General features: G+C 37.7%; 1 protein-coding gene across 1 annotated transcript in view; it reads right to left on the bottom strand.

Moving 5' to 3' along the window:
* Nucleotides 1-13,335, bottom strand: part of LOC149775808 (uncharacterized) — a 39,785-nt gene extending 26,450 nt beyond the window's left edge. The window contains exon 1 of the mRNA XM_089943614.1: nucleotides 13,233-13,335. The gene's annotated coding sequence lies outside the window, so the exon portion shown is untranslated. The remainder of the gene's footprint in view (nucleotides 1-13,232) is intronic.
* Between the last annotated feature and the right edge of the window lie 1,887 nt (nucleotides 13,336-15,222).

Raw genomic sequence — 15,222 nt, 5'->3', positions numbered from 1 at the left:
TGTAACCGCAGTCATTTATGGAATATATCCGGTAAAAAAACCAAAAATTGATAAACTCGCCCCGATGCGATTTTCAACGCTGAATTGTGTAGCTGAACGAGTAATGGAACATTTTAAAAACGCAAAACGAGGAAACGGTTTAACCGATCTGCGACGTGAAAAAATTGCAGCATGGGCTGAGCAAGTCAAAGATACTGGGGCATCAATAAATGATGTTGCTGCGCTATCAAGTAAATTAAAATGTTCAATAACAGTAAAAACACTAACCGGGGAAATATTATATAATTCCAAACATTATAAAAAATCAGGAACACCGATTAAAATTATTGATCATAACTCTCATGCCTGGACTGATGCGGTTACAATATTTCCACGAGACCGTGTTGTCAAATTTTATCGCGGGAATATATTTGATGCTATTTACACGCTGAGTAAAACCGACCCTGTGTCAGTGTGGTTATTTAGGAGTTCCGAAGATTCCGAGTATGATCAATTTGTAAAACCCAACGGGGAATTATACCGGACAGAATCGTTGCAACAACAAATGAAAAAACTCGCAGAGAAATATGCGAAAACCGAAGACAACATTGAGCAGTCATTGGTTAATTGTTTTACAGTTCCAAGTGTTGCCGCTCACGCCGCCAGAGAAAGAAATTCGTGGAGACCAACCCGAATTCAGTTTCTTTCGGATATACAGTTAAGGTGTGTCGAGTACGGGCATGGCGGGCTGTGGAATACCCGATATGACCATCGGGATATGATTTCCGTGGATATGATTGCTTGCTACCCAGGAAGCTTACTCGGGAACGGCGAGTGCAGCGAATATTTTAAGCGATTTGGACATCCCACGAACTCGATGACACGTGTGGCCGTAAACGGCGTTTTACCCGACGCTGACCTGACGGGATTTGCTCGAGTGACTTCGTTTGAATTTGCTAAAGGGCTTCATCAGATTTGTTATGTTTGGTTTGGCAGACACTTCAGTGAAAAGCGCTGGGTACCAATAGTGTTATTGCGATATATGCTTGACAGCCGAATACTGGTATCGTTGACTGTCAGTGAAGCAATCATATCATATCGACCGCAGACCTCAGTTTGGTTGCCAACACCGGAGCGTATTACCCTCGAAGAAGTTATCGGCGAGTATGCACGAGAGTGTCCAAATACCCCGATGGATGTCATCGTCAGTGAGGCTCCTAAAATTCTCAAGATCCAACTCGGTAACAGTGAAAAAACAGCGAAAGATCTCGGACGAAGAATAATCGGTAAATTTACTCAGGGTGCAGCATTTGATCATAAAATACATCACTCGCGGTTGATTATCGATGAAGCTGAATTGGATTTTATAATCGCCGACGCGGTTGCCAGAGACATATTTTGTAATCGGGAGGATGTGTTCTTGTCTGACGGAAAAAAGTTGGGCACAATTGTAAGTTATATCGACGGAGAATCGCCTCAGTGCACACATTTAAGATCTTCAATGCTGGGTTATGTTTCTATAAATTTGTTATCGATGGCAAATCGATTTCCTTACACCGCAGTTAGAGTTGCCACGGATTCATTTTATATCGATAAAAAATATTCAGAATCACTGACCGATATAATGAAATTCTGCGGCGGAGATGAATGGGGTTCGTGGAGAATAAAAGCCGAGACGTTACACGAGTATTGTGAATCCGCTGATGTTGCAATTAAGGATGATTATTATAAATCCGAGATGCCAGAAATATCTTCCGCACCGTCTGTATATGATCCAATCACCAGACACAAAACTGTTTATTTGAACGGGCCGGGCGGGTCTGGTAAAACAACTCGAGCGATTGAATTATTTGGAAAATCAGATATGATTGTGCTAACACCTACACACAGGCTTGCCAGGGAGATGAAACAGCGAGGAGTCAATTCTTGTACTTATCACAGCTTTTTCAAATATAGCAGCGGTGTGTGGACGTCACATCGAATGGGAACAAAATATATCAATGATATAATAATTTGGGATGAGATATGTACGGTACCGTTAGATACATTAAAAACATTTCTTGATTGGCTACTAACGAAAAATACTTCAGTGATTATGTGCGGCGATCACGGTCAACCACCTCCGTTTGTCGGCACATCTCAGCATGATTGGCTGAGGAATTTTGTTGATTATTACGAAGAAGTGTCTGATGATCATAGAGCACTTGATGCAACGTTGAAAGAATTTAAAACACTAATCAGATTACAACCGAATAAAATTCAATGTGAAATTATGCGCGAGATAATTCCTGAAACTTCGATGAGCGACTTTTTACGCGTGTGGAAACCAAACGATTTGATAGTGGCAAGTAGAAAGATAGCACTGGACAACAAATTTTTACAAAAGTCATGTTACTGAAATAAAATTAGTCAATTCTTATCAATTTTTATGTGCTGAACACGAATATGACAGTCAAATTGCAAAATTGGCTCTAGTTTTTTTGTAATCTGCAAGAAATTAATGTTTACATAACGAAATGCATTCCAATAGTAAAAGGTCAACTGTAATAGCCTACCTATAAAAAATCAAGTCATTGACTACATCTTAGATTTCTTCGCCTGTCTCTTGTACAGCTGTTCGGGAGCATCTCTGAGGAGTGTCCAGCAGTAGTCAGCCAGCATTGTAGTGGACCATTTTCCCTGGTATCTTTGTTCCATTGTTGCGATATCTTGATGAAAACGTTCGCCGTGTTCATCACTAACAATACCACAGTTGCTAGGAAAGAAATCCAAATGAAGGAAGTGAATCTTTAGAGACATATTGCAGCCAAGTTTCTTATACTTCATCAACATGTCTTCTACTAGTTCCTTATAGTTTTCTGCCCTAACATTTCCGAGGAAGTTTGTAGAAACTAGGCGAAAAGCATTCCATGCTTGTTTCGCGTCACCTTCCAGCAAGTTGTTGAACCGGTCATCTTTGAAAAGCTCTCGAATCTGAGGACCCACAAAAACTCCCTCTTTAATCTTTGCTTCGCTGAGTCGAGGGAATTTTTCATGCAGGTATCGGAATGCTGGCAAAGTCCGGTCAATGGCTTTCACGAAGTTCTTCATCAAACCTAGTTTGATGTGAAGGGGTGGTAGCAAGATTTTCTGAGCCTCAACCAGAGCTGGGTGTTGGATATTCTTCTCTCCAATGGCTACATTCTGCCTGTGAGTCCATTCCTTCCTCATGTAGTGCATTTCCCTTGCTCGGCTATCCCACTCGCATAAGAAACACATGTATTTTGTATATCCTTGCTGCAGTCCCATTAAAAGGGCAACTACCTTCAAATCACCACAGAGGTGCCAGCTGTACTTGTTATACTCAATGGAATTCAGTAGCTGCCTTAAGTTATCGTATGTCTCTTTCATGTGGACAGCATACGCTACTGGAATAGATGGAAGAATGTTTCCATTGTGCAAAAGCACAGCCTTGAGACTCAGTTTCGAAGAGTCCACAAATAGTCTCCATTCTTGTGGGTCATGAGTGATTTTTAAAGCATTCATGAGGCCCTCAATATCGAAACAGAATATCAGATTACTTTCCTTTCTGAAGAAAGGCTCCAATTGCTGGTGGCGCTTTCGATATGCAGTAATTGTGACATCTTCTTCTAGAAGATTCCATTGTTGGAGTCTTGATCCTAGCAATTCTGCCTTGTTCTTTGATAAGTCCAAATCACGAATCAGGTCATTTAGTTCTTCCTGTGTTATTCTGTGTGGGGTTGATGATGCACCACAGTGAAAATCTGGATCACTGCATGCTGATGGACCAGGAGAAGAACAGGTCGACTCACCTTTGTCTTCGTCAGATGAATCAAGAGAATATTCTGCTGGAGGTTCTGGAATAGGAAGTCCCTCACCATGTGGAACTGGTCTCAATGCAGACGGAATGTTTGGGTAGACTATTCTCGACTTCTTTCGCTTCGTTATTCTGCCGGAAAGAGGAGGAACCAAGCAGAAGTAACAGTCATTTAGGTGGTTGCTTGGCTCTCTCCACACCATTGGGACTGCAAACGGCATTGATGACCTTTTGCAATTCAACCACTGTGAAAGCTGTGTTGTACATGTAGCACAGCATATATGCGGAGCCCAAGGCTTGTCTTGGTCACCAACCTTGCATCCGAAGTAAAGATGATATGCCTTCTTCACTTGAGAATTGATACTTTTCTTCTGGTTGGCAAATGTCACTTCCCCACAAATATAGCAAAAATTGTCCGCGGTATTAACACACTTTCGAGGCATTACTGTTCTTTATTGTACGTAAATGGATAAAATAATAAGTTTTATGTAACAGTAGCTTGAACTGTCTCGCACAACGTCTAAAATATTTTAAATGCTGAACCTATCTGATTGGGCTTTATATAGTACACTGCTTACGTCAGCTTCAGCAGCCGCCTGGCATTAGTATAATAGGCCTACACATGTATAGTACACTGCTGACGTCAACTTACTTCAGCAGCCGCATGGCATTAGTATTGCATTGCATCAGAAAATGATGCAATCAACTGTGGATGATGTGAGCATGATGGTATTATGCAATGTTACATCATTATTCCGGATGTTGCTGCAGTCCTACTGGAGAAATTTACACAGTGAAACATAGAAAATGAGGTATATGAATATCTTCAAAACGAGAGCCAATACAAATTTTTCACGGTTATATTCGTGTTCAGCACACCAAAATGCTACAGATTAGGGCCTTTTCAAGTCAGTAATGATTTCACTGTTGACCAGTGTAGTCAGAGGCACACTTCAACAGCAGCTATTTCGGTTGCAACAAAAAACGTTTCCAATGTTGCCAACGCCGTTATGTTATAGACCAGCTGATACACGGTTACAAAATATAGATGTTGATATTCCAGGAAAGACAGAGAAACAGAATTCAGTATTGAATGATATTGTGTTAGTTGACATCGATGCTGCCAAAGATGCACTAAAAATGAATAAATCTCCGTGGACGCTAGGATACGCTATGACCATTCATTGTTCTCAAGGACTGACTATCTCTGATACAACTGTCTGGATTGTTGATGATTGAATCGAATGGTCAAACTTAGTTTACCTAGCTGTGTCCAGAGTCAGAAGAATATCTCAACTGCGAAGGATTGTCTTGAATGAATCAAACGCTGATAAAATTAATAATGAAAACAACAGCAACATAATAAGAAAAAACTCTCCGGTTACAAACAGAGTGACAAAAAAAATAATCGCGATTTTGATCTTGATGTTGAATTTATTAACGCGTTGAAACAACAACAGAATAATCACTGCGCGAGCTGTAATTGTATAATGTTATGGCAGTATTCGAATAAAAATTCAAGACAATTTACCGTAGACAGAAAAGATAACAATCGCGGTCATACACATGATAATGTCATGTTGACCTGTCTTGAGTGTAATCGACGTCGGGGTGCCAGCGCTAGTTAAGTGATCGAAATCACTTCAGTGATTTTGGCGGCAATTGTGTGTCCTCGGGAATTACCTGAAGTTGTTCACGTGTAAATCCACGTTGAGGAGCAGTTGAATCTAATCTATAGATTGCTGGTCTGCCAGTGGATCTTGTCACGGTGGATATCTTATGTGTGGTAACACTCCAAATGGGATCAGTCGCTCTTCGTTTACCACCTTCAAGTTCACCTGGTTCATATAAATATCTAACTGTAACATTACCCAGTATTTGCTGTTTTTCTTTCTTTCGTTGTAGTGGTATATTTTTTTTCGTGATCGCGATGGCAGGTTTCATGTTGATTGTTCGAGTTATTTCATTATTTAGCGCAGTTATCACACTTGGTAATCTTGCAACCCATTCGCGCGATCTCGTATCCTGAATAAATTCCTTCGCGTATTGATATTCAAATAACCGCTCAGCAAGTGTTCTATTGAATCGCTCAACAATTGCCTGATCACGGTGAATTTCAGTGTGTCCTCGTCTGATGGTGACGTTATGTTGTTTCATCAACGATGATACTGCACCTTGAAATTCTTTGCCAGGATCAACTAGTAATAGATTTGGCCAACGCAGACCACCTCGCCGATAAATTCTTTCAAACGCAGAAGCAACCTCAGATGCTGTTTTAGTCGTTAACGGTTCAGCATCTTTGTATCTACTGGCAACATCAACTATGGTTAACGCGTACTTGTATGTACGTCTTCGGATAGTATCATGTGGCAGAAATAATATATCAGCTTGATGAACCTCATTTGGTACTCTAACATCGAAATGCGCGAAGTGAATTTGTTTAGGACGCGGTAGATAAATTTGCCATATTGCCTGTCGGGATAACCAATTTTTAGCAGTAACTGCTGTAACTTTTGCTGCACTGGCAAGTTTACTAATTGCTGCGTTACCTCTCCAGTATCCGCTTGGGGAATAATAAATCGACTCCATTATAATTAATTACCAGCGCCTAATACAAGCTTAGATTTCATTGCAGTTTTTATTAACCAGGATGCTAACCTCTCCTTGAAAGATTTATCAGGGATGGCATCCAACGCATGAATTAATTTCACATCCGCGAAATGGCGCTGTTGCAAATCCTTGCTTCGGTAAGCTACATCATGAGCATGACACGCCTTATCAATAGCGTTTATCGGATACTCACCTGGATTGGGCTGATCCTGAGCATCAAGTCTGATATCAAGTCGGGTTCCTGGACCGCAGTAATTATATCCTGGAAGATGTTTTTCTCCTGGATATTTAGCCCACGGATCTCCTGGTAACTTTGTTAACTTGGCTGCGATATCACCTCCGTTTTTTTTTTAATAAATCTAAATGTTTTTGTGCCACATCATTCACACTTGCCTGTAAGCGCTTGTCGATTATTTTTTGTTGTAATTGTTGTCATATCCCCAGTTGGGGTATGTGCTCGACATTTCACACAATATAAATTCATATTTATTTTATGATATATCTAATGGAGATCACTGACTTTTCTGCGTCAAAGCGACGAGAGCCAATTAAACATAACTCAGTGCTACCAAATTCTATTCGAATGATTATTATAGGTCCATCTGGGTCGGGTAAGACACAGTTGTTACTTAATTTAATAATGAAGTGGATGAAGTGGGATAAATTATATTTGATAGCCCCGTCTGTTGACGATCAGCGATGTTATCAGATATTAAAAGATTTTAACGAAAGTGCAAAATCGATAATGGAAAATCAAAGTGATTTTCACGAAGATGTTATTGATTTTATAACTGATATCAATGAAGCACCGAGTATCGATGATATTGATGGGAGTATTAATAATTTAGTCGTGTACGATGATATCATGCTGGACAAACAATCAAACCCTGCCAGGATATTTTCCCGCGGCAGGCACAAAAACACCGATGTGATTTATGTAACTCAACGTTATACACAAATACCAAAAGTGATCAGAGATAACTGTAACATTCTTGCGGTATTTAACGGCGTTGACGCACACACGCTACAAAATATTCATCGAACTTGGTGTAGCGGTGACATGGACATAAATAAATTCAGAAATTTCTTTAGTCGTGCTCAGGCAAAACCACACGGATTTGTAACGATAAATTTACATGATCCTCGGACACGGTATCGAGTTGGGTTAGATACAATTTTTAACTAGAAATCCTAGAATATTTACATCGCTAGCAGCAGAGAGACTGAGCCCCCAAGTGTTTCGTCTAACCAACCCATCGTCAAGAAGTATTTTTATAGTTAGTTATTTTTCATGAAATAACTTCTTTGGTCAGCAGAGAAGAGTTATTTTATCATAGTTTTCTGAATAGATGGTTTATTTTGTGAAATAAGACCCTCTATCAAGAGTGTTCTCGATAGAGGATTCTGTTGGAACGAATAGCTGGTGGGCTCAGTCTCTCTGCTGCTCATATACAAAGTTTTTAAATTTGTTATTGCTTAGTACACCTTCTGGGACAACATAATTTTCACACGATTATACTCCGCATACTTTTACGTCAATTTAGTAATTGAAACAGCGTTCAAATTGGAAGTTTGTCTTGCATTTTGTTGTAAGAACAGCTGTGACGTAGTTAACTAATGCAAACGAATGAAATTGTAAAACGCAACATTTATCAGCTAGTAATGAAAGAGGGCAATCAAAAATGATATACTACCCAGGAACAAGGAGACACACGTTCTCAAATAACCATCTGCTATCATGGGTCACGTAAACGTCCAGATTTAACGTTACCAATATTTCCACTTTAGCTCATCTACATACGAGCTCTCTTATGCCATATTTGTTATCGCATGGACAAAGTTCCACAGATTGATCGCCCACTTTCGTGCAAGTCGGAAAGTCGGTGAGAAATCGAGGGTGCCCAAGATGGAGTTACGTCATAAGCATTAGAATTTACTTGCGATATACACATACGTTACGTTATGAAGTTAATTATATATTTTATTGATTGTATTCAGTCAACTAGGATTATTGTTTTGTGGTAATTAGTTTCCTAAATAGAGAATTTGGAAGCCGCCTGTGATCAAACTATTCAGTGCCTATATGTATCATCTTGCGCGTCATTCCTGGGAATCCGAATGTAAGCAAATAGTCCTGGTGTGTCATCGAGGTCAAATATTCAGTTTATCATAACGTATCTACATGGATTATCCTTGTCAGATGGCGAACGTGGGAACTAAATAACAAAACAATTGAGACATGACAATTTAAAGGTAGTAAGTTATGTTGGCAAAAGATCCATGAGCCCTGTACTGAAGAACGGGGTTGTCTTTGCTCAGGAACAGATCACATTGGATTTACAAGTGTGCATGCTACACATTTACCAATAGCAACGTAGTAAGCACATTTTACAACCTCTCTCTCTCTCTCTCTCTCTATCTATCTATATATATATATATATATATATATATATATATATATATATACCTTCAGACAGTAGAGGGGGAAAAAGGATAGTATGAGGTCATCATTAGCCCATCACAGGCCACCTCCCTAGAGTAGGCTGCGTATGATGAACCACAAACCTCAAACTCTTTAATTCATCCATCTACTTCTAAATATGGATACGAGGCCTCTATGTCTGCACTCATGCGCACTCGCTATGATGCAATTTACAATTACGTACATTTTACCACATCAGCAACGTAATCGGCATATTTGATTGTAGCGCTTCGGACTAACGTTACCTGACAACAAATTGAAGGATTAACTTACCAGAACAGATCCAATCTTTTGTAAGGAGGCGTGTTTTACACCGCCCCCTTGCTATACAAGAAAATAAGCAAAACGAAGATATCCCAAACTGGCACGTACACGTTTTAATGCAGCTACACAACCAACAGCAACCACAACTACAACTATTACTAGTTGCTGGTTGTATTAACAGCAATAATAATAGTAAAAGCAGTAGTATTAAAACTAATAACTCGGATACTACAACTGCTATTTTTACTGGGTATTTTTTGAAGCCTGATCTTACTCACTACACAATGGATGGGTGAAATGTAAATATTTTGTCTGGTAGATTTGTTCATAAATGTTATACTTTTGCGTATTTTTTCTCAATTCTTCCATCAAACCTGTCTCGTTCGTCAAATTTACGATATACCCTAAGACATGAACGGAAACACCGATCGATCATCTGATTGATGAATAAGCAAGATGCATTACTCCGATTGGCACCGAACTGATAGTATATGTCGACATGTAATGGCTGGCGGGGGGTGGCTTTATAGTCACTTGTCCCCATACAAAAACTTCTTTCGCTGTTGTTTCACTGAGTAACTATTGTTGGTGAAACATCTGAACCAAAGAAACAAATACATGTAACATGCCGTATATGGTCCAAAATTCAAGAATTCAGTTATGTTTACTACTTTTAGAGACTGTCGTCATGGAATATAAGCAGACACCATGCTACCAAAGAAATGAAACAAGGTCAGGTCAAAACCAACTTAATTGCAGATGACTATATTTAAATTCAAACCTACTTCCGCTCCGGTTCTTTTCCTCGAACCAAGAAAATACATCAAACGATGTATATTTCATTGACAACATTAGTCAACATAAGTCCTTCGGCTCTGAGTCTTGAACTTTCTAACGCTTGATTTACTTCGCAACTGACCTCAACACTGTCTGTTTAGGAAGGTTGACGTGAACACGAAACTATACCCTCTCGCCTCTAGTACATATTTTACTATACAGAAGATATAGTTTATTGAAAGGTTGTTCTGGGTCATACAGTTCTAAAGCACCTAAGTTAGACTATAGCGTGGAATCGCCCATGTAGGTAAATATCAGAAATAGCTGTAATTGTTGAACCATATGAACAAGTTCGTGTCTACAAAGAAACCTTGCACCCTAGCATATTCGATGTAATTTATTGACCACGTGTAACTAATGTTAAAAGAACGTTGTGGTTTGTTATGCTCCTAAGAGAATAATCGAGCACAATATTTCAACTACTTCGAAAACGTTCTACACATTGTAGGGCAACTTAATCATAAATACGTATGTTTCTTCATGATTGGGCGTGTGGAAAGATTCATCTAGGTTCAGCCATAACATGGCTGATTTCGATGCAGGTTGCTCAGATAGACAGATTGGTTTCTTTGGTTTGCAGTAAATCCACATAGCAAGTAACTCTAATACACCGTTCAGATCGCTTAAGGCGTTTGCCGAGTGTAGAAACAAAACTTGCTCGAGACCGGGTTAGATTTTTCCTTTAAACGTCGTTTTCAACCCAAGTCTGCAGTTGACAAATGGTTGTTATTACATGATCTGCCATGATATTTGTGATATCAGGGTACGGCTGTATAAAAAAATCAGAATGGGTTGAAACACACAGATAAGACACACTTGTGTACTCATGTATAAACTCGTGTACAGGTATGACAGATGTAACTGATCATTTATTTAGAGGTGTAGAGATGTGATAATGTAGCAGCTGTCAAGCCTAATAGGTCGTAACTATAGTAGTTATCCCCAGAAGGTGCCTCTTTTAATTTACTCAAGCCGGTATTGAAATTGTTAAATCTCTTTTCGGCTAAACAAAAAAACTGTTTGTACACAGTTACCTACTGGAACCAATTGTTTTTGACAGATGCGCAGATGAACACAATGTGGTTTGTTGGCAACCAATATATTATTCGAGCCAAAGATAGAGCTACTGCCACAATTTCTATTGAGGAGATATAAATAGAAAATATTGCTTAGTTTCACTTAACATTATTGGCACGTCTCAGGTAAAATTTGCAGTAAGTTTTTATTTTTATTTTATTATCACTGTGGTGATTAAAAAATTAAACAAATAGAGTCTACTCGTCGTTTCTTCTATCATATGTTTTCATGAATTATTACGTAATTATACTTGTTTAAGGTTTACCGGGCACTGAATATCCTCTATTGAAATAATGTGAACTTAATGCCTATAAGGCTATGGCCCATAGGTGTCGTCAACTGGGGGAGGGGTGCGTTTGCAGATAGAGGGATGAAATGTATGCTTTAAACTTGCATAAGGCTGAAGTATTTTTCATGCATGCTATCGATACATTATTTATGGTATAAGGGAATGTACATCACATTTATCGGTTTCCTACCTTGTAATTATTTACCTGTAGGATTAGATAATCAGAATGCCACCTGCACTTCCACATCGCTCAAGTCCTATGTTTACGTCCACGTATTTTTCCTACATTGATTTAAGAGTCAGACGTACAAAGATATTCTATATATTTTTAAACATGTACATCTTCCTGGTAGTCCCTACCAAAGTTGTCTAGTATGTCGATGCAGCTGCAGAGTTTAATACTCCTCTGACTTTCATTAAATTCATGCTACAACTGTAGTGAGTATATTAGACTTAAAATTAAATTAAAATATATATATATATATATATATATATATATATATATATATATATATATATATATATATATATATCTGTTCTGTATAACGGTGTTTTCAATCTCAATTTATGCACATGTAGTCGATATCAAACGGTATAAAGGTACTAGTATTAACATTAACTTTCCACACATAACTCTCTCTTTCATTTGTATACAGCTATTTATACTGCATTGAACCCTTAACTTAATATTTATAGACCCCAGCACCTTCAATGACTTGTCTCCAGTCATTCCTCTGCAGCGACAATCTCTGCCATTTCCTCTTTTTTTCATATCCTATTTATGTCCATAAGGTTCCCTCACCTACTTCATTTAATTAAAATGTAAAATAGACAGTATCCAATTTACGTACTTGTTTCGAATTATTATGCTTACATATTCATTATTTTGTAGATATGTAAAATACTATGGTGTTAGCTGACTGAAATGTACTTTCCATTTCAGCACTTTATGTGCCTATATCATGCCCAGGACATGGGGACTAAACGCCATTCACTATGACATGCTGAAACAGCGGACCCGGACGGAGAGAAGAGGTGAATCGAACTGTCAACCTTTGTATTACGAGTTCTACCCTCCACAGTATTCGAGTCGGCGAGGAAATACCGACATAAATTACAATGTAATATAACTTAAGAGAAGAGTCCCAAATATTATTTTACAAATGTGTTTAATAAAATTATATAAACAAAAGATCCAAACATCACATTATAATGCGTGGGAAACCATGATAAACAGAACCCAGAAACAGACAAATGTATTTTTCCGTGTGTGGAAGTCAAAATATTGTCAATAACTCGCTATCTCTGTCATCATAAGCTAAAAATAGATGTTCAAAATGATAAAATGGCATATACTCACATATATGTGACATTATCTGACTCGTTATACCAATTCTGGCTTTAATAACAGTATACGGCTGATATACAGGAAGGGTCAGTTTGTTTCAGATTACAAAATAGGTGATTCAATCCGAATACGATTTTCTTCACAATGTATAAAATAATATCTTAAACGTAATGGCAGCATTCTGATCATCTAATTTCAGGAGATAGATGAAAATATCTAATAGCTATATATTCATAACAGAATGCTACAAAAGTAATTAACTACATATACTTAAAGAAATATTCGCCCAACATACTAGAGGTTATTATAAGACGGTATAAATTTCCACCGTTGACGATAAATTGTTTTTAAATTAGAGTCATTTCCAAAATATGAACTATATGTATATGCTTGAAACCTTTGAAGTTTATGACCAGTTAAAGAGCTTATGTCAAAGGTATGTTATCTGTCAATTTATTGAAACTTTAAGCAACTGATACGTATGTGCGTGTACATATTGTTCCAAGTTATATTTGATGATATTACTTACCACGTATCTTGGCATAAACATGTCATAATCCAATGCAAGACGATCACATGGATATAAAACATGGCTTATAATATGTGTACAATGTATTAACTGTAGAATCTACCTTACGATCGCAACGCTATTTTGTTTGGCAAAGAGCCAAATCATATGATAGTTAAGTTAACGCTAACGCGGTACATAGTTCACTTGTATTTAGGTAAATGGAGTTATCTGTTCTTCTGATTTTACCCGTCCTGTCATGTCTTCATGCCCTACAAATCACAGCATGGTTACAGCCTTGGTTAAACATAAGTCTTCTGAGGGAGTACATCTTCATACTACTGAGCTTGTGTGTGTTTGTACAAAAATGCTGAATTAAGATTATGATATCAGAAATGTGCATCTAATGGGATAATGAAAACAATATGTAATGTGTATCGCAAATAACTACCCTTAAAATTGCAAACAATCGGAAGAATACCAATTTCATAAAATAAAAAATAGGTGATGAACGGATTACATTGCTTACATATGTATAAGGAAAATCACGTGAATATAAATTGAGGTCAACCAAACTTGTACATCAAATGGACCACAGGGTTATCAAAGACAACACTGATACAAGCATAATCAGCAACTATGATGTGCATAACATTGCACTGAATAAAACGAAAAGAGAAATTTCATGCATAAAATGTACTGATAGAGAATCACAGATGATCTTTGATCATCATCTATATCATGTGTCCATTGTGTACTCCATACAATGTACAGGCACTGATGACGGTTTCTTAATGTCTTTAATACAGACCATTTTCATTTAAATCAACATTTTATAGCAACTTTTATACCTCATTCATATTTCTTCTTAAGATCGGTCTATGGTTGCTCAATTGGTAGAGCGTCGGACTATTATCAATGATTCGCTTGTCCGATACATGAGTGTCCTTGGTAAAAGCACCTAGTTTCCATTTCTCTAGAATGGTATCATCCATAATGTCTTAAAAGCACTGATAAAACCAGCAAAACCAAAAACAAATATATCCATTCTGTACAATTTTAGTCGTGTAGGGAGATTATCCTACTGGGTATTATTTGAAAGAGTCAAAAATACTAATAAAAGTTCAAGGATAGAGAATTATCCAGTAGAAATGCGATAAAATATTTTTCTGATTCACCGATCTTGCTCTTCGAGGTTAAAAATATCAAAAAGGTCATAAAGACTCCAAAACCATTTTCAATGATGCGATTCGACATGTTACATCCGCGACAGAAATATTAACAATAAAGAAGATGTCTTACCACATTCGCAATACATTTTACAAGATTAATTTACATATATGTTATTAGAAGGACCACCATTTTTCAAAGTGAACAAGGCACTTTATGTACTGCTGTGAGTAAGATTTGAAAGGAGAAGTGTGTCACTGCATTCTTCCTCATTAAGACTCTATGTTTAACTGTCCAATCTGAAGTATAATATATCGACTAAGGTGGACAATCTGTTGGGAGAATTTTTGAAGTCCATACAGCGTATGCTGGAAAAGAAGGAGACGTTGAAAAATCCATTTGAAAGTTTCAACCATAACGCAAATCAGTATGTATCACTAGCCATATATTATTTTTTACTATCCTTAACATATCGTGCTACAGTTATACGCACGTATAAATTAGTTTTAATATTAACAATAGCTGGAACCACCTAATCAATTCGTTCATGCATGCTAGCAGATCGAAACAGGAAGCCAACGACGTTTCTTTTGAACCACGTAACGCAGATATAGAAGTGAAACTTAAAACGAATAGGCCTCTTCTAAAGTCTGCACACAAATGTAAGGAGGGGTTTGAATGGAAATTTGAGTCATCCAAAATTAAAGTCAATCCAGTTAAAAGACAGTAGGAAACATCAAATTTAGAACCTTTGAAAATACTTTCATTGAAAAACTGACGGGGAGATGTTACATCAACGATAAAACTATCAAGTATGCACATCCAATCGTACAGACCTTGA

The sequence above is a fragment of the Sinohyriopsis cumingii genome, chromosome 19, assembly GCF_028554795.1.
Source record: "Sinohyriopsis cumingii isolate HCF-2022 chromosome 19, ASM2855479v2, whole genome shotgun sequence".
In the NCBI taxonomy this organism is placed as follows: Eukaryota; Metazoa; Mollusca; class Bivalvia; order Unionida; family Unionidae; genus Sinohyriopsis; species Sinohyriopsis cumingii.
Note: the sequence above shows the minus strand (reverse complement) of the source record. Positions and strands in the feature narration are given on the sequence as shown.